Here is a 26645-nt window from a genome sequence, read left to right on the forward strand (position 1 = left end):
AAGCTCTTAGCACGGCGCCTGGCCCAGGGAGAGTGTGCAGTATAAGTGGTCACAGTTATTGTCTGCGAGTGTGATGACCAGTCCTGTGAAGGTGACAAACTGAACCAGGCGAAGGCCTGGTGCAGGCGAAGCAGCGCCCGCAAATCTAGGTGGGGCTTCTCCTGGTGTAGTTCCTGAGGATGGGAGAACTGGCTGTAGAAAAGGCCTCTAACTTGTTTCTCACACTCGGTCAGTGAAAGTGTCCTTCATGCTGCTGTATGTTACAGATGAACGTTGTTAAGAGAGTAAACCCTAAGGGTTCTCATCACAAGGAAAACATTTTTGTTTCCTTTTCTGCTTTTTCTTGTATCTCTGTGAGATGACGGATGCCAACTAAACCTATTGCGGTGATCATTTCACACTATATGTAAGTCAGATCATCATGTGTATATGTTAAGCTTACACAGTGATGGAAGTCAATCATATCTCAGTAAAACTGTGAAAGAAACAAGAAAGCATCTTTAGCCTTTCCATTTTTGTTAGGAGGCCCCTCGGGTTAGACTGAGTTCTCACATAGACGCTTGTGTGCTCCTGGACAAGCCCCTTCCCTTCTCAGAGCCTCAGTTTCCATATCTGCAAAGTGAGCCGGTGAATAGTAAAGAAATAATTTAAAAAATAGTATCATAGCTCCCGTTTGGTAAAGGTGGGCAGGGGTTAAACAGGCACACAAGACAAGGAGAGGCTCCCAGGGAGAGTGAATAGCACGTGCAAAGGCAGGAAAGAGGAAGGTCCTCAGGGCAGCTGTTTGCTGTTTGTCAGGCCCTGAACTCACTGCTTCATATACATGAAGCATATTTCATGTCTACAATATCAAACATTATCTAATATTATAATATCTAACATTAAATATCCAGTATGGAATTCTTGCTAATAAAGTAGGTACTATTTTCATCCCCTATGATAGATGAGAAAGACTGAGGCTCAGAGGGTGAAGAAGTTGACTGAGGTTGGATGCAAAAGTGTCAAATGCCTCTTCCAGTTCTTGCATTCACGCAGACCTGTAATACAAGGGCTGAGCACATGCAGTAATAACTGGTACATTTATTAACAACCATTCCCTTTATTAGGCACTTGCTATGTGTGACTCACTTGCTAAAGGTTTTACTGGCATCAAATTTAATCCTCACATGACATAAAGGGATAGATGCTATTAATATCCCCATTATAGAGGTGAGAACACTGAGGCCCAGTGGGTTAAGAGACTGGCCCAGATCAGACATCAAATGTATGCTGGACACAGGATTCAAAAACAATTTATTAGACTCTAGAGCCCATTCAGTGCACCTGCTCATCCAGACGCTTCCATCATTAGCTTGAGGGAACTATTAAGTAGAAATGGGTCAGTATTTTGTTTCTTTTTCTTTTTTAACAGTGTGTATCAGCTGGCATGTATGGTGGCATGAGGTAGCTGAGGGAAGAATTCCCTTCAGAGGAGTTGTAGGTCCTTCCAGAACACCCACGACTCACAGGCCCTGGGAATAAGCGAGGGTAAAGAGACAGGGGGTTCGTCTCTGCCTCTGAGGGTCTAATCACTTCCTCCAAGTCCGGGGCTTACCACCGAGACCCTCTCCATGGCGCCTCCCGTATGGAATGGTGCTCGCGCAGGCTAATTCTCCCTGGGATTCACCCCAGGTGCACGGTTTCCGCCCACATGGCCGTCCCCAGACTTGCAGCTGGTGGCTGCCATGTGCACAGAATGCTCATTTGTTTTGCTGTTTTGTGGACCCAGAGTGATGGTCACTGGGTGTCAGGGGACCAACAGGAAGTCAGAGGCTTCTGGGCTCTTCGTCTGGAGTTCACCGTGGTGTCAGAGGCTTTTGTGGCTCTGCTCGGGTTGTTGCTGTTTGATTAAATGTCTTGCACTAAGCACCATTCGTCTCCCACTGGCTGTCGGGGGTAGGTATTTTTAGCTGTGGGCAAATAGCTTATCAATTGTGCATGCAAACGCAGCCAACACAAAGCCTTCATTCCTGTTGCCTGTCTTCTTCCACACAGCAAGGACAACAGAAGAATTAAAGGAGGTTGGCACTCATTTGCTCATTCCACAAACATTTACTGAGCTGCCCACCGTGCACCAGGCGCTGGGCCAGGCACTGTGGATGCAGCAATGTGCAAACGCACAGGTGGCGTGAGTCCACATGGGGCTTACGATCTATGTTGACAGAGTTGAGGTCTGCTCTGCTGCCTGCTAACTCTGAGGCTTTTGGTGGGTCACACATTTCTCTGGACCATTTTTCATTCAAAAAGCACGTGCTGGGCATATACTATGTGCCATTCACAGCACTGAGGTTGCTGGTGTGGAGAGACAAGTCTCTCCCCACTAGCAAGCGAGGTAGAAAGGGAAAGAGGTTGCACGACCAAGCAGCGAGCATGACCCAGGTGGCCCAGGCATTTTCTCAGGCTCATGGGAGAAAATGGCAATGAGTTCTGACCTCGGGGCCTGGGAAAGTTGCACGGAAGCGTGAAGGAGGGGCTGGTGGGATCCAGGAGCCACATGGGCAAAGGAAGCAGGACGGTGGGCAACACAGTCAAGAACTAGGAACATAACAGATAAATTAAACAAATAATTCTTCAGCTAATGACCCAAGCTGTCTTCCTAGCCTGAAGGCTTCTCTTCCCAGGGGCCACTTCCGAGGGGCAGCTGGCTGCCCTGCAGCTAAGGCCACGTATAAACTGCAGCAGTCAGCTGTCACTTCGTGCCTCCAGCTGCTTTCTAGTATTAGGTCTGCATCAAGTGTCTCCAACTTAAAAGAAGGAAAAGCAATACCATGTGATGTCAGGAAAAAAAAAAAAAACCACTCACTATTATATACAAAGGTCCCAGAACATGTTATGGTTAATCTACTTACCCAGGGTTCCATTGCTATAGACACCACCAGTGCTGACCACAACTATCACAACCATCACTTTGATGATTTGGGAGTCACTTTAGGGACTCCCAGTGTCATCCCAGAAGGGTAAGAGGCAAAGAGTACAGATTCCGGAGCCATGCTGCTAGGGTTCAAACCTGCCTGTGCCACTCTAGCTGTGTGACCTTGGACAATCTACTTAACCTCTCTATGCCTCAGTTTGCTCATCTATGGAAAGGATGATACGGCACTTATCATAGGCTTTTGTGAGGATTAAATGAATTAATATATGGAAAGTACCAAGCACAGTGCCTGGTACCATACAGGCTATATAATTTTACCATCATAACTATTAGGTTAGAAATCCAGACGAGCAGGAAGTGTGTTTTCTTTTCTTCTTATTATTAATATATTGCCAACCTCTCACACAGTTCTGGGCATATGGTAGGTGCTCTAAATATCTGTTGAATGAATGAATGAATGACTACGAACATAGATTAACATGGCATTTTAGACATGCAGAAGGGCTTTGTCATAGTTTTGAATAGACTGGAAGACTGCTAAGTGTTTACTGCAGAAAATGAGTCAGGTGATGTGATCAAGGGTAACTGGAAATTAATTGGAAATTAATTTAGTGTTCACTGTGTGAGATCTTTTAGAGACTATCAGCTTCTCCAGAAGAGGTTTTGTGCCAGAATCTTCCATGTGAATCCAATTTCAGCTCAACATAAATTTAGTGATGCTCAACTATGTAGCCAAGCCTGGGTCAGACTCTCAAGGAGTACAAGACCCTGCACTCAGGGTGCTGAGAACTTACTGAATAAGTCATCCCAAGGCAGCATGAGGAGTCATTCAAACTCCCTGCTACCTTCAATGGCTCTATGCCAGGGCTTATAAACTCAAATGGCACAAGGGACCAGTCAGGTGACATCAATGTGTGAGGTGAGCCTGCGGGGGCCTTTAGCGAGCTGCCCAGCTTATACCCCCTTTCAAGAGGGCAGCCACTGTTTAGTTCCCCCTGGTGGTTTCCCAGGAGGGAATGACAGCCAACTGTGGCCAGGTCATCCAGTGTTTCAAGAGAGGCTTGCAGGCAACACACACACACAGGGCGTGGCCCATGGGTTTGAGACCTCTGCTCTGTAGCAAAATCCAGTGTCTTTGCACAGCCGACCGGATACCCCCCACACCATCAGCGCCCTTCTGCATCCCACGCAAATGCTCTTCACTTTACGAGCTACTGCCTAAATGTGCCGTGTTCTGCCTCGGCTTTGTAGCATCGTATGGGCTACTTCTTCTGCCTGGAAGGCCTTCCCTGCCTACAGCACTTTGCCTGGCAGACTTCTTATTTTTAAAGCCTTTCCTGATCTCAGTGCACTGAGGTAAGCACCTCACTGGGTAGAGTATTTAGAACATTTTGGTACTGATCTCCTTCAAAATCTTTATCACCCATTCTCTGGAAGGCAGAGACTGTATCTTTTTTCTCTGAACCTTGAGGGCCTATCACAGGGCAGTCAAAGAGTATGCACTCCGTCAGTGTTAGAGGAGTAAAAGTGTGACAGATGGATGGATGGACGGGTGGATGAATGGGTTACCCAAGGCGCTCTCTGTGGAGTATTCATCTGCTGGCTGTCACTTCTGTGGTACTCCATTGTATCCGTGACGACTTGATCTTATCCCTTCCCTCTGTCTTCTCTCTAAACCCAGTCTCTCTAGGTAGCCTCTCGGGAACATTTTCCTGTTTCCTCTTATGATGGCTGATGGATCTGGACTCAAATTCCCCATTTACTTGTCCAGGCATGATTTAACTCAGTTTCCTCACCTGCGCAAGGGGGAAAATACCATTTCCCCAAAGGGCTTATTGAGAAGACTGAGTAACTTCATATATAAAAGCATTATTACTATGCCTAGCATTTAGTATGTACTCAAAAGTATTATTCATTTCTCTATTGGGTGTGATAGTTTCTTTCTTAGAGCACTGACTCTTTCCCTTGTTGGAAAGTGGGGAGCACCGATTCTGAAACCAGACTTCGTGGGCTTGAATCCCAAGTTTGTCATTTCCTAGCTTTGTGACCCTGGCTAAGTTACTTAAATAACTCTGTGCCTTAAAGTTCCTCATCTGTAAAATGGGGATAATGATACCTCTCTCTTAGCGTTCTTATGGGAATTAAATCAAGGGCTTAGAAGAGCCCTTTGGCACATAGTGAGTGCTCAGTAAGTGTTAATTTTGTCGCTCACCAACCCAACCCAAGAGACTCAGGGCTGAGGAGAATTTTGCATATTCACCAAGACTACTCAGGCCGACTTCCAGACCCTTCCTTCTATTATAGATATTGACTCCCTGCTGGATTCAGCCACCTTGCTACAGCCGTGGACGTCATAGTAAACCCGAGGAAATGGTTTCTTCCTTTCTGTGGCTCCTATCCTGGCAGAAGCCAGATAGATCACCAGAGAGAAGCTCCATGACAGCAGGAGGCATCGTGCTATGGGAGCACTTAGGAAGGGGTAACGAGTCTAGCCTAGAGGATCACGGAAGACTTCTTGGAGGAAGTGGCACGTGTGCAGTGACATGGAGGAATGGGAGCCAGTCGAATGACTGGGGAGCAAAGTGTGTCAACAAGAGGGAACAGAATGTGCGAAGGCCAAGAGGCGAGAGGAAGAGGATGGCCATTGCAGCAGCTCAGCTCCTAAGCTCAGCATGGAATGGAGGCCACAGACTGGGGGCTTAAGGGGCTGATTCCAGGCTGCAGATGTGTTTTTAAGATTTTTGAATCAGTTGCCATGTTTACAAATTGGAGTATTTCACGTCCAATTGAGGGTTTGAACTTCTTTTGAAAATCAGAAGGAGAGGCCACACTGGGCCCACATTTCCACTTGGGGCTACCCTGCAGCTCAACAAGTCCCCATGGGCCGCACTCATTTCTGCCATCTGCCTGCCCCTGCCCAGAGCCGGGGAGGGAGCTGGAGGGAGGCCTGGCGGGAGAAGAGGTAGAGAAGTAACAGCACTTGATTCTAATGATTCAAACTGGGTTTGAGTTGAATTTGTCCTGAGGTGATAGAGATTCATTGAAGGGCTTTAAGCATTAAAGGGTTTTACAAAGTAAGATGCTTGTTATTTAGACGTCCTTGAAGGTAGTTGAGGGGAGTAGTGGAGAACAGAAAGTCCTTTATATAACTCATTGAAACTTTCAAACATGGGTTGGTATTGTAGCTTCCTCCTATATAAAATTTGACAGGAGCAGCAGAAATGCCGAGAGGTACCATCTTCCTGCAAAACGTGTCCCCTTCCCCTCTTAGGCCGGCAGGGGAAAGTTCCATGGGATCTGGATGTCCAAGAACATTGGAAAATTCCCTGATGTACACCACCTGGCTGCACTTTCTCCAAGGCCAGCGTCCTGGTGGTGGTTGTGTTCCACGACGGGACCTGCATTCTCCCAGCAGATGCGGGGTTGAAGCGGCAGCACCTGTGCCAGAGGACATGGACGGACAGGGAACAGGCCATGCCCAGAAGACAATGTCTAATTACCTGGGGGCCTCAGGAAGCAATTTTCTCTGGTTGGAGAAATTGATTTTTGTGCCACACGGCCGAATGACATGTAGGTCAAGGAGGTGTAATTATATGGAAATGGATTTATGTTTGGGAACTTCTAAGGACCCACCTCTGCACGCTGGGAGGTGGCAGAGAGAGAGCGTAGCTTCCATTCTGCCCAAGCTGGGTTCAGCAGGTGAAAGTCGGCTTGCTTCCTTGTGATGTTGAGGGGGTCTCTTTCTTTTCTAGCTTGGGGACACACACCTGAATGTCACAGAAGAAACGAAGCAGTGCCCTTCCTAGTGCTGTGGTGATGAGCATGGGCACTGGATCCAGATGTGACTCCTACTGGCTGTGTGACCCTGGGGAAAGTTACCTAACATCTCTGTGCTTCCATGTGCTCAGCTGTGAAATGAAGCCTATTGTGAGGACTAAATAAGTCAATGCATAGAAAGTGCTTACAAAAGTCAGGGCTGCAGAGTCGACACCCCTGGAATTGTGGCCTCGGCTCCCTTCTCCATCCCATTTCACTCACGAGTGCTGCCTTCCCTCTGTCCCAGCGGAGAGGAACCAAAGCACGTGCAGCTCCCCAAACAAGCCTCACTGTCTCCAGCTCTGGGTCTTTGCTTATGCAGTTGTCTCTTCCTAGAACACTCTTCATCCACTTTATCTGGTTGACCCTTGTCCTTGACCCTTCAGGAGTCAGCTTGTCCAGCCGCCTGGATTGATGTCCCCCATGCTTTGCTGTAGCCCTGCTTATGACAAAACAATCTGCCTCCCTTTTTTTTCTGAGCAGAAATATCATTTCCAAGAGAGGACAGGGAAAGTGTCAGTAGAAAAGCAAGTGGTTTTTTTTTCTCCCTTTAGAAATAAGAGAAAATGTAAATAATAATAGCAGTAGTGGTAGTAACGGTGATGATGAGGATGATGAGTGATTCTATACCTTTTTCTGCCATGAGGGAAGTGTTTTGTTTTGTTTAATAATATTACTATTTTAAAAAATTCAACCCAGCTCTCCAGGCTGTTTTTTGTTTGTTTTGTTTTTTTTTTTGTCTGCATTGCACGGCTCGTGGGATCTTAGTTCCCCAACCAGGGATTGAAGCTGGGCCCTCAGCAGTGAAAGCGTGGAGTCTTAACCACTGGACCGCCAGGGAATTCCTGGAAGTGTTTTTTCTTAACATCTTTATTGGAGTATAATTGCTTTATTTACAATAGCCAGGACATGGAAGCAACCTAAGTGTCCATCGACAGATGAATGGATAAAGAAGATGTGGCACATATATACAATGGAATATTACTCAGCCATAAAAAGAAATGAAATTGAGTTGTTTGTAGTGAGGTGGATGGACCTAGAGTCTGTCATACAGAGTGAAGTAAGTCAGAAAGAGAAAAACAAATACCATATGCTAACACATATGTATGGAATCTAAAAAAAAAAAAAAGGTTCTGAAGAACCTAGCGGCAGGACAGGAACAGAGATGCAGACAGAAGTGGTCTTAATAATAAAAAGAATAGCTTCCACTTAGCAATCTATTATATGCTAAAAACTGTGATAAGCGTTTTACACTTAATAGTCACTGCTGGGCTTCCCTGGTGGCGCAGTGGTTGGGAGTCCGCCTGCCGATGCAGGGGACGCGGGTTTGTGCCCCGGTCCGGGAAGATCCCACATGCTGCGGAGCGGCTGGGCCCGTGAGCCATGGCCGCTGAGCCTGTGTGTCCGGAGCCTGTGCTCCGCAACAGGAGAGGCCACAACAGTGAGAGGCCCGCGTACCGCAAAAAAAAAAAAAAAAAAATAGTCACTGCTGCTCCCCTCACTTTAAAGGTGGGTATTATCAGATCTTTTCTATAAAGGAGGGAGTTCGGGACTGGGTTTAGAGACTTGCCCAAGTTTACACAGCTAGTAAGTCACAAAGCCAGGATTTGAACTCGGATCTGTCCAACTTCAAATTGTTAACTGCTACACTCTTTAAGAAGTCAGAAGGCCTTGGGACCATTGCTTCTAATGACACCCAAATCAGCTGTAGGACAGGCCCTGTGCTCATTGGCCTGCTGGTCTGCCTCTGACATGGGCCCCATCCTTGGGGGCTCCTGACTCCAGGGTGTCCCAGGGAAAAAGGCCTTTCCCTGCCTGCCCAGGGTTTTCCAGAATGAAGAGGGCACTCCTTGGTTGTACAGGGAAGGGATGGGCTACTTTCTTGGCAGAGGGAACTACAAGTACAAAATCAAGCCAATGTGAAACCATGTTGTGTTTGCAGAACTGTAAAGTGACAGGCTTGGCTGGCATGTGGACCACAGGGAAATGAGGTTTGAGAATTCAAGTCTCCAGTGTGATAACCTCAGTGAAATTGCTTTGCAAACTCCCAGGGTTGTCGTGGGGACCAAAGGAGACGCTGCACGGAAGCGGCTTTGCAAACTGGAAAGACGTTAGGCAAATGTTAATTATCACAAGATATTTTGGAGGAGCCTCATTGGTATCGGGAAAGAGAGAGCAGAAAATTAAAATACCTGCTAACTTCTCTTGAATCCACATTCTCAAAAGAATTCATAAATGAAAAATTCTCATTTCATTGCTCTCATCTGTTTTTCAGGTTAGTGAATTGTAATAGATTTTGGACTCTAATAAAAATTCAGTCAATTTCCTGGTCATTATCAATTACACTAGCAGGTTTTGAGACTTGTAGGAATTTTTGTTGCCCACCCATAAGGCCACATCCAGCTAATTCTTTATCCAAATACTTCTTAGATGTCTCTTCTCTTTCCCCTGACACTGGGGTGGGGGACAGGTCTATGTCTCCTTCATTTTGGGACATATTCTTAGTCACTAGCACAGTGTCTGACAGACAGTAGGCACTTGATAAATATTTGTTTAGTGCAGCGTCCAAGTCTGAATGGCATCATATTATACGTGAGTTACCGCAGGGACTTCTTAGCTCCACCCTGGCCCCTGCCCCTCTGTTCCCGAAGCCATTTGTCTACATGTGCTCAAAACCTCAATCCATTTTCCTCAGTCTAATAAAATACTATTCGTAAAACTAACTTAACTAATGTTACATACTAATGCTACTAATGAAGGGTCCCAATCTACAGTTTAACCAAAACACTAAGGTAGGAAACTAAACAAAGAGGTGACACTATTCAAGAAAGCATAATTATTCTTATTCTTATTTGCTAATTATATAGTAGTATGCTTAGAGAACTCAAGACAAGTAGTCAAAACTTTATTGGAACCAGTAAGTGAGACCTCAAGAGTATCAAAGCCCAAACATAACAGCAATGGCTGATCAGAAGATGGAATGGGAAGAAGATTCCATTCACAGCGTCCTAAGCGCCCACAGGTGGGGAGGAGGGCCTCCTTTGCGATGACTCTGGGCTGTCCTTTGTCTCCTGGGTCCCGAAGCAGCCCTGCTTGTGCCTGAAATCTCCCTAGGTCTCTCACAAAACTGATGGAAAGCGCTATGGAAATCTCCATCCCTTGCTGCAGCTAACAAGGAGCGCACAGGCTCTGGCTCCCAGCGTCTGGGTCAGAAACCTGTCTTTGCCACGGCATTAACTGCGTGACCTCGAGCCACTTAACAACTTACCATGTGCCTCAGTTTCCTTACCTGTAAAATGGGGGTACTAATAGAATTTACTTTGTGGGCTTATCAGGATTCAATCAGTTGATTCATGGAAAGTGCTTGAAACAGTGCCCAGTAGGTAGCAGGCACTCGATTAGTGTCCATTATGATTCTACCATCAAGGCTTCAGCAGCCGCGCTCTCCAAGCTTCACCATGGACACTGCCGCGGGGGGCGGCGGAGGAGGACGTGTGCCTTATTCGGCTGAGGGTGGGGGGCTTTCACATCATCCTGAGTTTTTCTTCAGAACAGCATGTTATTACATTTATAGGGTAATAGGTTGAACCATACAAAATGGACATTTTAAAAGGCAAAAAGTGGCCCAAAAGTGGCCTAATCATTTCAATTTACTTGTTTTGCCTACTGGACTGTGTATGTCTTGAAAGCCTGGGCAAAGTTCATTCCTCTTTCTGGTCCCCAGTCCTTGGCAATGGTTCTGATGCTGAAGGAGGTGCTCAGCGCGTGTGTGTGATGAAGAAAAGACTTGTGGTCAGAACACACATAGCACGTCCATCCCAGAAGGGAGGAAGGGGAGTTCCAGAGAGCAGGGGCAAGTATCTGCCCCGATAGCCACACCCCATCCCCAGCACTGCCCCTACCCCAGGATGGGAGTTGATGCTTTCCTCTCTGTCCCATGGTACACAGGCTCTCTTCTAGTATATCACACTTCAAGCTTCACATTGAGGTATCTGCTTTTTCATCTCTCCAACTAGACTGTGCTCTCCCTGAGAGCAGGGTCCCAGATCTATTTGTGGCACCTGTAGGAAGCGCTCAGTTCTCAAATGAATGAATACTGGAAAGTCCTAGCAGGGTTCAGTGGGGTGGCTCCCTTTGTGGGGACTCATTCCTATCTTTAACAGCTTTGTATATTTAGTGAAACAAGGAACCCTTGGTTTGAGGTCCAAGGATGTAGCTTTGGTTTTTCAGGCCCGCTTACTAGGAGTAACTTGGGAAAGCTATTTGACTCCTCCTAACTTCAGTTTCATAATGGATGAGAAAGCCCTTTGTAAATTTTAATTCACTTTGCATATTGGCCAACACTATATTGACATTAATAGCTATTACTGATGACTCTTTGTAAGCATTAGAAACAGAGCCTGGCACATAATAGGTGGTCAATAAACATTTACCCCATGGACTAGATTTGGAATTCTGAGCACTTGATTGAATTGAGTCCACTTCTGGCTGATAAAGGAGACCTTGGAAGGCTCTGGAAGACGGCAGAGTTTTCCAGGGAGTTGTTTCATCAAAATGTGCCACTTGAAAAGAAAAGAAGCAACTCAATTTCCTTTTTGTAGATTAGGTGTGGAGTGGAGAGGGAATTCACCTTCCTGTCCTTGCTTAAAAATAATTTCAAGTAATTAAACTCTCTGCTTGGGGAAAGGGCAATGCGGACGCCGGGAGAGTCCTCGATCACGAAGGAAGACATAGTCCCTCAAGATGCCTGCAAAGACCAGGCTGGAAGGGTGAACCGAGGCAGAGGTCTGTAGACACAGCATTTGTCTTCTCCAGTGCTCTGAATACCAATGTCCGCTGCAGGCCCAGCGGCAGCACAGGTACCAGCGGGGGTGCACAGGCTTGTCACAGCTCCGCTCTGCCGCTCAGTGGCTGAATTCTCTTGGGCAGCTCACTTTACTTCTCAGAGCCTCGCTTTCCCCATCTGCCAAGTGAGCTTAGAATTTCCAGGCTCACAGCCACTGCCGTGAGGATTAAATGAGGCATCGTGGAGAAAATGTTTGATCTAGTGTTTGTCTCAGAGTAAGTGCTCAATAAATGGTAGTGGTGGTGATGACGATGATGATGATGATGATGGTGATGATGATGGTTATAGTCAAGATGTTTTCTTCAGTCTCGTCAAGATTAGTAAGGAAATTACACTTAAGGAATTAAGAAGGCAGTCATCTGCTTATTCATCCATCCATCCATCCATCCATCCACCCATCCATTACTTAACAAGCCTCTTACCACGTGCCATGCGCCAATGCCAGAGGGCATTGGAGTCAAAGAGATGACTTAGACTCTATGCCTACTGTTAAGGGCACATCGCTTGACTCAATATTTTTTTTTTTTTTTCCCCCGGTATGCGGGCCTCTCACTATTGTGGCCTCTCCCGCTGCGGAGCACAGGCTCCGGACGCGCAGGCTCAGCGGCCATGGCCCACGGGCCCAGCCGCTCCGCGGCATGTGGGATCTTCCCAGACCGGGGCACGAACCCGCGTCCCCTGCATCGGCAGGCGGACTCTCAACCACTGCACCACCAGGGAAGCCCTCAATATCTTTTTGATGCTCCCAGGCAGAGATAAGTTTGAGTCCCTACAGGAATTTATTTATTTATTTATTTATTTTTTGCGGTACGCGGGCCTCTCACTGCCGTGGCCTCTCCCGTCGCGGAGCACAGGCTCCGGACGCGCAGGCTCAGCGGCCATGGCTCACGGGCCCAGCCGCTCCGCGGCATGTGGGATCTTCCCGGACCGGGGCACGAACCCGCGTCCCCTGCATCGGCAGGCGGACTCTCAACCACTGCGCCACCAGGGAAGCCCTACCTACAGGAATTTAAATGCCTCACCCTCACTTCTGTTAAAGAATGTGTCACATTGTATCATGATTATTGATTTGCCTTCCTACCTAACTAGAGTGTGAGTGCTTTAAGGGACCATTTCACCATCATCTTTGTCTTTTCCCACATCGTTATCCCCTATAACCTTCGGCACAAAGCAGGGCCTCATGAAATGGAGCCTGATCCTTTATGCAGCGTAAGAGTACCAGTGGGGATCAGATGAGAAATCCTTGTCAGTCTCTCCTTTTTTTTTTTTTTTTGACGTGGACCACTTTTTAAAAGTCTGTATTGAATTTGTTACAATATTGCATTGCTTTTGGTTTATGTTTTGGTTTTTTTGGCCCCAAGCACCTGCTATATGCCAGGCCCATGATGTATATCGTCTCATGTATTCTCAGCAAGGTGGGTAGCCTTATGTTATAGATACGGAAATAGAGGCTCAGAGAAATTAACTACACACACCTAGAAAGTCCAGTGGATCTCAAATCCAGGTCTTACCAGCTTCCTTTCTTGCAGTAAAGCATTTAGAGTGGTAGGAAAGTGGCTGTGAGGCCAAACGTGTGATGGTGTAAACGGATATGGCATGTGTGTGTGTATTGTACACATAGTTAAATTTGAGGAAAGGCATTAACACAGAAAATTCCAAATCCTAGAGGGCAAGGCAGGAGACATAAGTGAAAGAAGCAGGCCAGATAGAAGAAAATAATCTTTGTGCTGGGTATGAGTAGGGAGAGGTGGGGCTGAGGTGAACTGGATGGCACCAGCTTCATGTAAAGTGACCAGAGCTGCCTTGTTCTGGGTACTTGATGACAGTCAGGGAGAGCTCAGTTTTGCCAGACTTTAAAATTTCTCAAGAGTCATGAGAAATCGGAATTGTTATGAGCTTGTCTCTGAATGTTAATAGGGAAGGTGCTGCATTTTAAGAAAACCTTGAACAGGCTTCTCTCACATTCTGAAAGTTCTGAGACTGTGACCCCCAGTCCAGGCCTCTTTGGAAAGTGAATGAGGGGCTTGAGAAGGGTGTTCACCAGCAAGCATCTGACCAGCATTTAGTGCTGACAGTGATTAAGAAAAGAAAGCCCTCTCATTTCTCAGAGCCCACCTCTTCTGGCCAGAAGGTCTATTCCGAGAAAATCCAAGAGGCGACCAGCCTTTTCTTCCCTCTTCCATGAGCTCTCTCTGCTCATTGTCAAGATGTCCTCAGTGTCTCCACCTCAGTCTTGGGGACATTACTCCCTTCCTCTTGCTGGACCCTGGTCCTCAGAACTGAATGCAGTCACAGTGACAATGTCCCTCTGCCACAACTGGCCACAGCTCGCTCCCGTTCATTTGCAAGTGACAGAGCTGAAGGTGACCCCATTCTTCTCACCCAGGCACTAGCTTCCTTTCTGATCAGGACTCTTGCAGCTGACAGCTGGGTCATCAGCGGGACTTGCCCATGGCCATGACCGAGACCATGGCCCTCCCAACGCGGGTACCCCCCATGGCCCCGGGGCGGGCACACGTCCCAGAACATCGTTAGTTGGCTCACTTCTTTTGGCTACTTCTGTTTTACCTGGAGACGGAGGAGATGGTGGAAAGGGCAGGAGTGGGATGTGAGGGCTGTGAACGTGACCCTTGACCTGCACTCCCACCGCGTGCCCTGTGCCGGCGCCCAAACCCTTCACATCCCTTCCCACGGCAGCCACCTCCTCAGCTGCTCGCTGTTCCCCTCGTACCACCTTCCCTCGATTCTTCTCACAGCAGCTAGACAGGCCTTTGAAAACCTCACATTAGGTCATGTCACCTGCTTAGTGTGTCTTGCAACACTTAGAGTAAAATCCAAGCTCCTCACCGGACCGAAGGGCCCGCAGCATCCAGCCGGTGACTCCCTCGTCCCCACCTCTCGCTCGTCACATCGCAGCCCCGAGGCAGCGTGCAGTCCCCACTCCCGGCTTTCACCCTCCTGGTCCCTCTGCCCGCACGCCCTTCCTTCCCCGCTGCCACTCCCGCCTTCTCGTCATTCCAATCTCCACTCAGACATCAGCTCTCTGGAGAGCCCTTGCCTGCCCCCCATCACTCTACCACGTCTTCTTATCCCCGTAGCGTGCATCACTAGCTAACATGACTCTGTGGACGCGCGGTTTACTTGCTGACTGCTCGTCCCCCTGCTTTTCCTCCAGTGACAACAAGGGTTCCTGGCGCGTGAAAGGGCCTCCACATGCATACGCTCAGTGGAGGCTCGAAGGAGGGCAAACTACCTGCTCCAGACCTGACAGCTAGCAAAGTGGAACTCAATTCCTAAACCAATGTTACTTCCCTGATCCCTCTGGCCAGGAGCAGTGGAGTTCTGGAAGGGTCCTGCGTGTGGAGGGCGGACATGTGTAGGAACCGCGTTCTGTGAAGGTCAAGAGCATGGGTCGTGTGATTCCTTTAAGGAACATCCATCCCCACCCTCCTCAAAAACTGGCCCCACTGGCTCGAGTTCCCTCTGCGGTCACTGCTCTGTTCTACCACCTTCCAGGGAAGCCGGTGCTTTTCTTTCAAGAGGCAGATGGTGGTTCTTGTCAGCAGTTCTGTGGAGCTGAACCGTGGGGTGAGGCGAGGAATGCTAAAAGCAAGGGCTGCAGCCAGGACGGAATCGCTGGCCATTCTATGACTTTGCGGAGTGTGGTATCTGTGTGCGTGTCTGTGTGTGTGTGTCTGTCTATATGTCTGTGTGTTTGCGTGTGCGTGTGCGTGTCTGCGCATCTCTGTGTATCTGTGTGTGTGTAGAGGCCCTCAGTTGAAGGGATGTGGCTGATAGTTTGCTCTGCACTTAGCTGAAAATGGTAAGAAATGTCTGTGGCAGAAAAGCAATTCCCTGAGCTCTATCGATGGCAAACGATGGGCAAGGAAAGAAGTCGCTGGTGGACCCGTCAGTCCTCACACTGCAGAGCGTGTGGTCCCAACTCAGGGTCAACGTGCGTGGTTTTTATGAAGCTCTGGCTTCCTGTTCCCCTTGGCTCTCATCTCACACCACGTTCTGCCCCCACCTCAGCCACCTTTTGGCCCCCAGACTTGGGTGACCCTTCTGTCCCGCTGTGCGGGCACCAGCTCCCCTCCTGCCACAGGTGGCTGCACAGCCCGCTCCCGTCGCCCTCATCCTTCCTTCCTTCCCTTCCTCCGCCTCAGTTTTCAGCTGTTCCCCTCGAGGGTCCCCATCCTTGGGCTCCCCATTTGGGCAGGACCCCATAAAGAGCTCTCCATGTGCCTCTCTCTCCTTCATGATCTTTTCACAGGTGACTGTTTACATTTATTCGGGTTTCTGATCATGCTGGTCTTCCCCATCTGTGTGTGTGTGTGTGTGTGTGTGTGTGTGTGTGTGTGTAGTTGTGTGCACATGCGCACAAAGGCAAGGCAGGGGTCTTCTTTGGTTTGCCATATGCCTAGTACAGTGCCTGGTACTTGGCACTGCCGGGCACATGGTCAGATGGATGGATGGACGGATGGGTGGATAAGTGAATCAATGAATTCAGATGCTCTCTGGATTGAATTTTGTGCTCTCTGGTCTCTCATCTCATCCTTCTTCATCATGGGGCAAAATGAAAACATACCTTTGGGTTAAAAGCCCTAGCTTCCCCTCAGTGTACTTCAGCTGGTCATGCCTTTCCTCAAGAGAAGCCCCAGTCATTCTGCTTCCACTTGATAGGAAGACCAAGCTCCTGGGTCGTCCGTACAGAGAAGTTCCCTCCCTTTGAAGCCCACCGGGGCCCAGGGTAGCCACTTCCTCCCCACACCCTGACCCTACCTTCCTTACGTTTCCCTTGGTGGGGGTAGAAATGGCAGGATTATCCCCCCTGCAATGGCCAAAGCTCACTTGATTTGGAATCTGGAAGGTTTGGGGTCAAGGTCACCCCTAATTAGCTCTGAAACCTTGGGGGAACTTCCTTGCCCTCTCTGGGCCTCAGTTTTTTCATCAAGAGCATTGTACTAGATCAGTGTTCCCCAGATTTTAGTAACTGGCCCACCAGTGTTGTGACTTTTGCCATGTTCTTATGTCCCCTGTACTGTTACTTACTTAACATCTTGTTTTAAAGTGGTTTGCCATTTTTTTCTTGAATTTATATTTTATATAATACTACTCTCCAATATAAATGTAATATGAACTACATATGCACTTTCAATTTTCTAGCAGCCTCATTTAAAACAATAAGAAACAGGTGACATAATTTTTTTTTTTTTTTTTTTTTTTGCGGTACGCGGGCCTCTCACTGTTGTGGCCTCTCCCGTTGCCCAGCCGCTCCGTGGCATGTAGGATCTTCCCAGGCTGGGGCACGAACCCGTGTCCCCTGTATCGGCAGGCAGATTCTTAACCACTGCGCCACCAGGGAAGCCCCAGGTGACAATAATTTTATTTTTATTTATTTATTTTTTGTTGTGGTGTGTGGGCATCTCTCTAGTTGTGTCATGTGGGTTTTTCTCTCTCTAGTTGTGGCACGCAGGCTCCAGAGTGTGTGGGCTGTGTAATTTGCAGCACGCAGGCTCTCTAGTTGAGGTGCAAGGGCTCAGTAGTTGTGGTGCACGGGCTCAGTAGTTGTGGTTGCCCCGCGGCATGTGGGATCTTAGTTCCCCAACCAGGGATTGAACCCACGTCCCCTGCATTGGAAGGCAGATTCTTTACCACTGGACCACCAGGGAAGTTCCGACATTAATTTTAACAATATATTTTATTTAACCATGTTCATCCAAAAATGTAACACTATAAATTACCCAGATATTTAACTTTTTCTCATACTAAATGTCCAAAGTCTGCTGTGTATTTTACACTCCCAGCAGATCTCTCTATGGATGCTGAATTTTCACTGGAAATCCTTGATCTCTGTTTAGATGTCATAAAATGTACAGTTGAAAGAGTTGAACAACTCAAGTTGTTCCAAGCACACAGTTATTTTCTAATAATTGAGTCAAGTATCAGATTTTAATTGTAAATTAATTAAAATGAAATGAAATAAAAAACTCAGTTCTGCAGGTTGTACTGCAGGACTTCCCTGGTGGCGCAGTGGTTAAGAATCCGCCTGCCAATGCGGGGGACACAGGTTTGAGCCCTGGTCTGGGAAGATCCCACATGTCGCGGAGCAACTAAGCCCGTGCGCCACAACTACTGAGCCTGTGCTCTAGAGCCCACGAGCCACAACTACTGAAGCCCACGTGCCACAACTGCTGAAGGCCACACACCTAGAGCCTGTGCTCTGCAACAAGAGAAGCCACCATAATGAGAAGCCCGCGCACCGCAACGAAGAGTAGCCCCCGCTCGCCGCAACTAGAGAAGGCCCGCGTGCAGCAACAAAGAACCAATGCAGCCGAAAATAAATAAATAGATAAAAAAATTTTTTTTAAATAAATAAATAAATAAATGTCACGTGCTCAACAGCCACATGTGGCTGGTGGTGACTACAGTGGACAGCATGGACATATGACAATCGTGGATAACAAACCCGCCTCCCTGTTGTAAACAGAAGGTAGCCTTAAAAATGAATACAATGACAATACAAGAGTGACATTAAATTCTAGCTAGATACTGCTGCCTGCTGAGGTGCCGAGCCCTAGGTCTGCTCTGTGTCTGTTAAAAAGGGAGATTTAGCACATATGTAAAGGTGTTAAAAACACACTGGCACCTAGCTGAGACTCTCCTTTTGATGGAATCAAAAGGATTAAGAAAACTGAAAAGGAATTGAATGCTGCAGCCTTGTACCACCTAAAATAATCCTGCATAAAACTTCAACGGACCACCCAAATCTAGATGATCACTCTGCACTCTGAAATTCTGTAGCCTTTTGCTCCTTTACTCGTATCACTTTGCTTCCTCTTCAGAGACCACTAGCATGTGATCTTGCAAAAAGTGAACTAAGCGAGACTTGGAAAAACTAAGTTCTGGTTCAGACTCTGTCATTGCCAGCTCTGTGACTCTGGGTGAGGTCTCAGTTTCCTCATTTTGTGAAACGGAAGTGTTTGGACTCACCAAATACCAGCAGCCATGGAGTGGCGGGCTCTGGGCCCTGGCTAGCCGCGAACTGTCTCATTTTGTCCACAGCATAAGCCCTGTGAGAAAGGCACTGTTCCACTCCTGCAGGCGGAAACGTGGAGGCTCAGACAGATTTGAGCAACCTGCCAGAGCCCCACCAATAGAAGCCACAAAGTTAGAACTTGGATCCAGGTGTGAGGACCACTGAGCCCACGCTGTCAGGTTCTCAGGGCAACTCCCATCCCCCCAAATGGTAGGTTTGTGTTTCAAAACATAATCAACATGAAATGTGCGGTATTTCTTGGAGCTTTTCCTTCCAGCTTATGCCACGTCCCTGGTTTCCTGAGTTGGCATGCTTTTCTGATTTACCCACATTTTCTTTGGGTCTCCATCTCTGTTATTTCTTGCTCCTCCTTTTAGCTTCTTGCTTTTATTCTCCACTCCCTGTTACCCCCTTGGTGTTTCTTGGTGCTTCTGGAAGATGTACCCACTCTGGAGTTTGTGAACTGCAGCCTGGTGGGCCGTATCAAGCCTGCAGACATGTCTGATTTGGCTCAGGTGATGCTGGCTCACATAGTGTTTTTAAAATTTGTGAGTTAGTTGCCAACATTTAAACACTGGGACATTTCAAATAAAAATCTGGATTTCTAGAGTTTTGGGAACAATTTGGCAACACTGGACCATTGGCTGGAAAGCTGAGTGGTGGCAGTGCTTTCTAACTCCCCCAGGTCCCCCTCCTCCCTATTATCACCCCCACCCCTCAACCCAGCCTGACTGTCAGTTGTCAGCTGTCATTACACGTGTGCTGCCAATTTCTTATAATAAAGCTGGACAGCAGTACTGAATATTGCTCTGTCATTTTCTAGCTCTGTGACCTTGGGTAAGTGTCTCAATGTTCTCATCTGGAAAATGGGCATAATATTTATCCACGCCTCAAAGGGTTGTCGTGAGAATTAAATAAGCTAATGTATGTGAAGTGCTTTGAAGAATCTCTAGCACATAATGAGTGCTACATAAGTGCTAGCAATTATTAAGAGGAAAGGGCAGTGTTTTGGGCATATGCCTCTATCATTGAGAGCCACGTATTTTCAGAAAAACAGCAAGGAAGCACAATTCTATGGATAAGTGAAGCAGTTCTTAAAACTGGCCCATTTTGTTCATTTATATTCTCTGCCCCATGCAGGTATCTGAATTCAAGACACCTGCCCTCCCCAACCCCTAGCATTGCAGGGCTGCTTCCCCTATAAACATCGTCCACGTATTTCAGATCTACATGGAGGTTCAGTGGCGGGATCTGTGTTCCCCTCCCTGCTCCACTTCTGTTCGCAATCCCGGCTGCAGCATACAGGGTGATCTTGCTGGTGGTGCTTGTCATTCTCTGCACTAGCTTTAGCTGAAGACCATTTCGTGTTCTGAACTGATATTATTTCTGGAGGTTTCACTGAACCACAGGCAGCCCTCTTAGGGGTACAAATTCCCTAGGCTTATGATGGCATTGATTGCTTAATCCACTGGATCATTCTCTCCTAGTTTGCCAGGACATGGAGCTTCATATCTGGTGGGTACACTTGGAGTGGAATTGTGCATTTATGGAAAAGACCTACGTACAAAGCAGTGTGTGGCTTCAGGGCTTGAACACATTGACATGTTAGGCAATAAAAACAATGTGAACTACTATTTGTTGAGCTTCTACAATGTGCGAGGGACTATGAGAAACCTTTGTGCACTTCCCTGGTGGTGCAGTGGTTAAGAATCTGCCTGCGAATGCAGCAGAAACGGGTTTGAGCCCTGGTCCAGGAAGATCCCACATGCCGCGGAGCAACTAAGCCCGTGTGCCACGACTACTGAGCCTGTGCTCTAGAGCCTGTGAGCCACAACTACTGAGTCCACGTGCCACAGCTACTGAAGCCCGCACGCCTAGACCCTGTGCTCCTCAATAAAAGAAGCCACTGCAGTGAGAAGCCCACACACGGCAACAAAGACCCAATGCAGCCAAAAATAAATAAATAAATAAAAATTAAAAAAACAAAAGAAGCCTTTGCATGTTTTATTTCAAATTGCCACAAAACAATGCAGGGCACAGAAGTTTAATAACATTTATTGAACTCTTAGTCAGAGACAAGGATTACAAAGCTACTGTTCTGAACCCCAACCCAAGGCCAGCCCAGGCAGCCTCCAGCATAGATACGTCATTGGTCTGTACTTATATCCCATCTACGGGCCATGTCTCCAACTGAGTAACACAAGCAGAGCCCAGCTTTCCTGGGCCATTGACAGACCCATCAAGAATGACTTGTCCAATGTCTCACAGTGACTTATTACCAGAACCAATCCTGGAATTCAGGATTCCTCATGTAGTAGTCTTTCTCCCACTGTTATAACAAGAATCCTAAGGCCAAATGAGCATTAAGAGGGGCCAGACAGGTTTCAGAGGAGCATTAGGTGCACCATGTAGGGAATGTTTCGAACTGGGGTGCATGTGTGCTTTTGAGGGGGCAACCACTAAATTATGGTACAAATATACAATGGAATACTATGCAGCTTCATTAAAGAATGGAAAAAGCATTATATATACTGTTCTTGGTGATATATTAAGCGAAAAAACAGCAAGATATAGGATGGTGTGAATAATGTGCTCATTTTGGAGAGAGTAAAAAAAAGGGAGAGTTGAAATCCTCTATTCATATTTGCTTGTATATATACTGAAAAACTCTGAAAGAATAAATAGGAAACTAAGATACTAATGCAGTGGTTACTTGTGTGGTGGTGGTGATGATGGGGTGGATTTGGGAACTGGTGAGCAGGGGAAAGGAATGGGAGGGAGACTTTGCAATGTGTGCCTTTTTTATACTTTTAGGTTTTCAAATAATATGAATGTTATTACCTTTTTAATGTGTGTGTATGTCCACACACACACACACACACACACACACACACACAGCTGCATAGGAAAAGCAGCCTATTACTCAGCTCTAGTCAATTGCTACTTTCTGGGAACATGAGCTTAATGTTTTCAGTTCTGATTTTTTAAGGGAACCTGGAAATCTACTTTTTTTTTAAATCCAATTTTTAATTTCAAATTGTTCATTGTTAATATGTAGAAATACAATAGAATTTTTGCATATTAACAGTGTGCAAACATGCTGAACTCAGTTTGTTTGTAGGAACTTTTATTGTGGAGTCTTTGTGATTTTCTATGAAGGTAATTATATCATCTGTGAATAGAAACAATTTAATTTCTTCCTTCCTGTATACCTGGGTTTTTTTTCCTTTTTCTTGCCGTATTGCACTGGCTAAAACTTCCAGTATGATGCTGAATAGGAGTGATGAGAACATCCTTGCCTTGTTTCAGATCTTGAGGGGAAAGCATTCCAACTTTCATCATTAAATGTGATGCTAGCTGTAGATTATTTATAGATGTCCTTTATCAGGTTAAAGAAGTTCTCTCCCTGTTCCTAGTTTGATAAGGTTTCATCAAATGGATGGATGTTGAATTCTGTCAAATATTTTTCTGCATCTGTTAAAATGATTATATGGATTTTCCTTTTTAGTTAATATGGTGAATCACATTGTTACTATGGTGAATGATTTTTAAATGTTGAACTAGCCTTGCATTCCTGGGATAAACCCAATTTGGTCTTACATATTATCCTTTTTATATATTGCTGGATTAGATTTGCTAAGATTTTGTTGAGGATTTTTATGACTATGTTCATGAGGACTATTGGCTGGTAGTTTTCTTGTAATGTCTTTTTTTTTTTTTTTTTTTGCGGTACGCGGGCCTCTCACTGTTGTGGCCTCTCCCGTTGCGGAGCACAGGCTCCGGACGCGCAGGTTTAGTGGCCATGGCTCACGGGCCCAGCCGCTCTGCGTCATGTGGGATCTTCCCAGACCGGGGCACGAACCCACGACCCCTGCATCGGCAGGCGGACTCTCAATCACTGCGCCACCAGGGAAGCCCTCTTGTAATGTCTTTGTCTGGTTTTGATATTAGGGTAAAGCTGATGTCATAAAGCAAGTAGGGAATTTTCCCTTGATTTCCCTAATTTTTAAATGGTGAAAAAATGACTTATAGAGTGCTTCCTGTGTGCCAGGCATTGTGTTACGTGCTTAACTTATTTAATACTTACAGAAACTCTATGAAGTATGTACCATTATCATCATCATCCCCACTTTATAGGTGGGGAAACTGAGGCACAGAGGAGTTAAAGCCACTTGCCTAAAGTCACACAGCTTATAAGTAGTAAAGCCAAGACTCAAAACTCCAGAAGTCCAGCTCCAGACTTTGTACTCTTAATCTGTTTACTACATCTTCTCTAAAGATTTTACAGGCGAAAGAGAACACATCTGGAGGGCTCAGCCCAGCTTAGCAGCCACCATTCTTCCACCTGTGGTTAACAACAACAGTAACTAGCACATGTCAGAGCACTTACTACCTGCCAGGCTACAGACTCATCATCTCCTTTCATCTTGCACCAGCCCTCAGAGGCAGGCAGGCAGTTGTAGAAATGCTCCCTTCTGCTGGGTGGCATGCAGTTTCAGGCTTCATCTTCTTCACTTTGTCTCCCTTAACATCCACTGTGCCTTTCAGAAGGTAAAATTTTAAAAATGTCTTTCAAATCTCAGTTTAATTTTCCACTACTCCTTCCTTATCAGGGGGCCTCAGCCGTCCTCCCTCCCACTATCTTCCCCCAGGCATTCAGGCTCATCTTTCCCTCTTGCACTGCCTTTTGCTTTGCACTGTCTTGTCCCAGCTGTGGCCCAATCAGTGTCCCCAACTCTGCTTTGTTGGCTTATTGTATGTGTTTTGAAAAGTTGGAAACATTTTGCTTATTTAAAATGGAGGAGGAAAGAGATGGAGTTTTAGGAACAGCTGGGACACCAATTTTCTCCAGTGAGCCCACAGCACGGAGAACTGAAGTTAGTTAAAAGAACTAGTAGTAATGAAGGCACTGGATGCAATGGAAAGGTGTTTGCACGCTGGCTGGACTGTGTGACTGTAGATGAGACGCTCCACTTCTCTGAATCTCAGTTTGCTCTTCTGTAAAATGCGTTCAGGGCACATACAGGTCACAGGGATGTGGTGGGGATTCACTGCAATAATATAAGCATTTAATACAGGAAAAGATCCAGCGTGGTCCACAGTCCAGGCCCTGTGCTAAGCCATTTTAACATAGGTTATCTTATTTAATATACACTGCCTGTGCACTACCGTTACCACCATTTTATAGGCAGGGAAGATTGTGGTACAGAGAATAAGAATTCTTAAGTGGCAGAGCTTTGCCTATACTTCACCTTAGAACCCTCTGGATCCCACACCAGACCAGTTAAGTTGGACTGTCTGGGGTAATTCCTAGAGGCAGGGGATTGGACCACATGGCCTTTCCCAAGCTCTTCCTTTCAATCTAGAGGCTGAAAGTGCTAAGAAACAGCCCAGCTTTCCCCTAGTTACTAGCTCCCCTGTTGCCAAACAGCCATTCCCCATCGCTCTTTCACTCTCCAACCACCATGGCGAGAATTTGGAATTGGGGTGAGTCCACTGCCAGGAAAAGTGACTCAATTAAAATCTCAATTTTCAACAATATTACCAAGCCCTGTGGTCTGTTACTTCACACCCAGCATAGCTGAGCCTCCCAGTCGGAGGCCAGGTAGCAAGGGTTTGCGAATTGCTGGGGCTAGGGGCAGGGCAGGGAATACTGTAGTGAGCTCAGACAGAGAAGCACTGCACTGAGCTGAGTGCTCTTCTCAGCATGCTTCCCAGTCCCTTCTCTGGCTCAGGCAGGGCTGAGCAACCCCCCTCCTCCTTATAACCAAGGCAGCTTTATGATAACCACAACTACAGCAGCACAGCAGCAATCAATGTGTGGTGTGTCAGGCACTGAGCTGTGCGCTTCACTTGCACCCTTGCCTCCATCCACATCTTTACTTCTCACCACAATTTCAGGGGTAGGTACTCTCATAATGCCCATTTTACAGATGTGGAAACTGAGGCACAGAGACATGAAAGGTTCATAGATTAATACCCAGCTCTGCTTCTTTCTACAGTCTGCATTCTTAGTCACTAGGACATACTTGTCTGCCCTTACGGTTTTGAGAGAATGACTTAAGGATTTCACTCTTGAACCACCTTGCAAGCCATTAACAAAACCCATGATCTTCCTGCAAGCCTGGCTTCTCCAATCGATTTTCTCCAGAATGTTTGGTCCTTCTGCATCCATCACAAGCTCCATGTATGAGCTCCTTGACCTCAGAGGCTGCACCTCAGGGGTCTCTGAGTCCCTTTTGTACCCCTCCTTAGCCCTTGGCACACAGTAGGTGGTCATAACTCTGAATGTATGAACACATCAATGCCTTCAAGTTCTGATCACAATCCCCCACTCTTTTAAGTCTCTAAGTCCTGAGCTCAGCCTTGAAGAGCATGTGCCTGGTATATAATAGGTGCCGATGTCAATGGGTCAGGAAGGTCCTAGCTGGCATAGGAGTTAAGCCGTAAAGGTGTGTGGTACCTTGACTCCCACCTTGAGGTGTTTGAAGGTCTGAGCTTTCCTTCATTCTCCCCATCCTCATTTCCCTGCTCTGGACCCTTAGAGTCTCTCCTCGTCTTTACGGTTCTGTCCCTTAAGGGGTTTTCAGAAGAAAAGCCTGAGAGCGTAGTTACTCTTGAGTCCAAAGAGGAGATGGAGGGGTGAAGGGTAGGAGTCAGAAAGGGGCCCTGTCACTTCTCTGGTTCAGCAAATAACCAACCTTCTCAAAAACACTCCCCAACGGAGAGCTCTGGAGAGGCTCAGGGGGGCCAACATGGGGAGGTGGGAACTGGGCCGAAATCAATTCCAGCTCTAGGTAATTACAGGACACATCACCACCCCAGCAGGGCGAACCAGGCTAGCCTCTCTGCGAGGGCAGCCAGAGCAATGTTAGTGATAAAATTCCCATCACTCACTGGGGGAGAGGCTCAGCCTTAGCAAACTTATGGTTTCTCGAACCTGCCAAATTTGGGAGGGAGGATTTATTTAAACAACCTTAGCAGGGTCCGTGACTACCAAGATGAATGTTTTGGAAAGGAAATCTCACAAGGCTCTCAGAAATCCAGCTCCCAAGTTCCCAGGATCCCAGGATGCTAAAGACAGTGGGGTTGATGAAGCTACGATTCTAGGCTTTACATAGATTGGATTTTTTTTTTTTCCTTTCTTTCTGTCGCTCTCTCCCATCTGCATGGAAGTGACCTTTAGGAATCTTTCTGCCACAGAGACTGTCTCAGGGACTAGCTGGAAGAAAGGTCCCTCTCAAGCTGGAGCCTCAGGAAGCCCGCCCCCGCCTCAGGCGACCATGGCAAGCACCAACTCCCCCCTCCCCCCTCAGTAAGCCCCTTCCCAACAGCTCAGCTCTCTTCAGGAACTCAGGACAAGTCTCAGCTATACTTTGGACAGGAGGCTAGGATGTGGGACCCGCCAGAGATGTGCAGCAGCTCTGAGCTGCCTAGGGTGGGTGGACCAGGAGGCAAAGCCCAGGGGTGAGGCATGTCCTCAAGGAGACTGTGACCCCCTGAGGTGGCGGCCTCGGCAGCCCGCGTGTACCTCTGCACCCTTGCCCTGTCCAGGGCATGGCTCCGGAGCCGCCCCGACTCTTTCTAGCCGGTCTGGAGACGCGTTCCTCAGGGTGGCAGCGGGGGCTCATCCCTCGCTCCATCCCAGCGCCCCCCGGGGGCCAGAGAGTGCCCAGGATCAGGGGTTCCAGCTTCATCTCGGGTCAGGCGGCGACACGCCGCGGGGCAGAGGGGCAGAGGTGCCCCTAGTCTGGGGGCGACGGGAGAGGGGAGGCCCCCGAGAAACCATCTGTCCGGACTTGCAGTCGAGTCACACGCACAGCCCCCTCTGGACCCCCTCACGGGCGCCGACCGCTTCAGTCGCGCACACAAATACACACAGACACGCTCGAATCCCGCGCACTCACACCGACCCCACTCACACCCTGCCCATCGCCTGCCGCGTACACTCGTGAGACGCACACACGCACGGTCCCCGCCAGGCCACCGCAACTTCCTTTCCCCCAGCCTGGAAATGTCCGCAGTTGCCCTTA

The 26645-nt window shown here is 47.4% G+C and overlaps 1 protein-coding gene across 1 annotated transcript in view; it reads right to left on the minus strand.

Annotated features, from left to right (window-relative positions):
• GPR139 (G protein-coupled receptor 139) overlaps positions 1 to 26645 on the minus strand; it is a gene marked incomplete at its 3' end in the record, with an annotated part of 40062 nt that overhangs the window by 13137 nt on the left and 280 nt on the right. The window lies entirely within an intron of this gene.

Source organism: Stenella coeruleoalba (assembly GCF_951394435.1).
Source record: "Stenella coeruleoalba genome assembly, chromosome: 15".
NCBI classification, from domain to species: domain Eukaryota; kingdom Metazoa; phylum Chordata; class Mammalia; order Artiodactyla; family Delphinidae; genus Stenella; species Stenella coeruleoalba.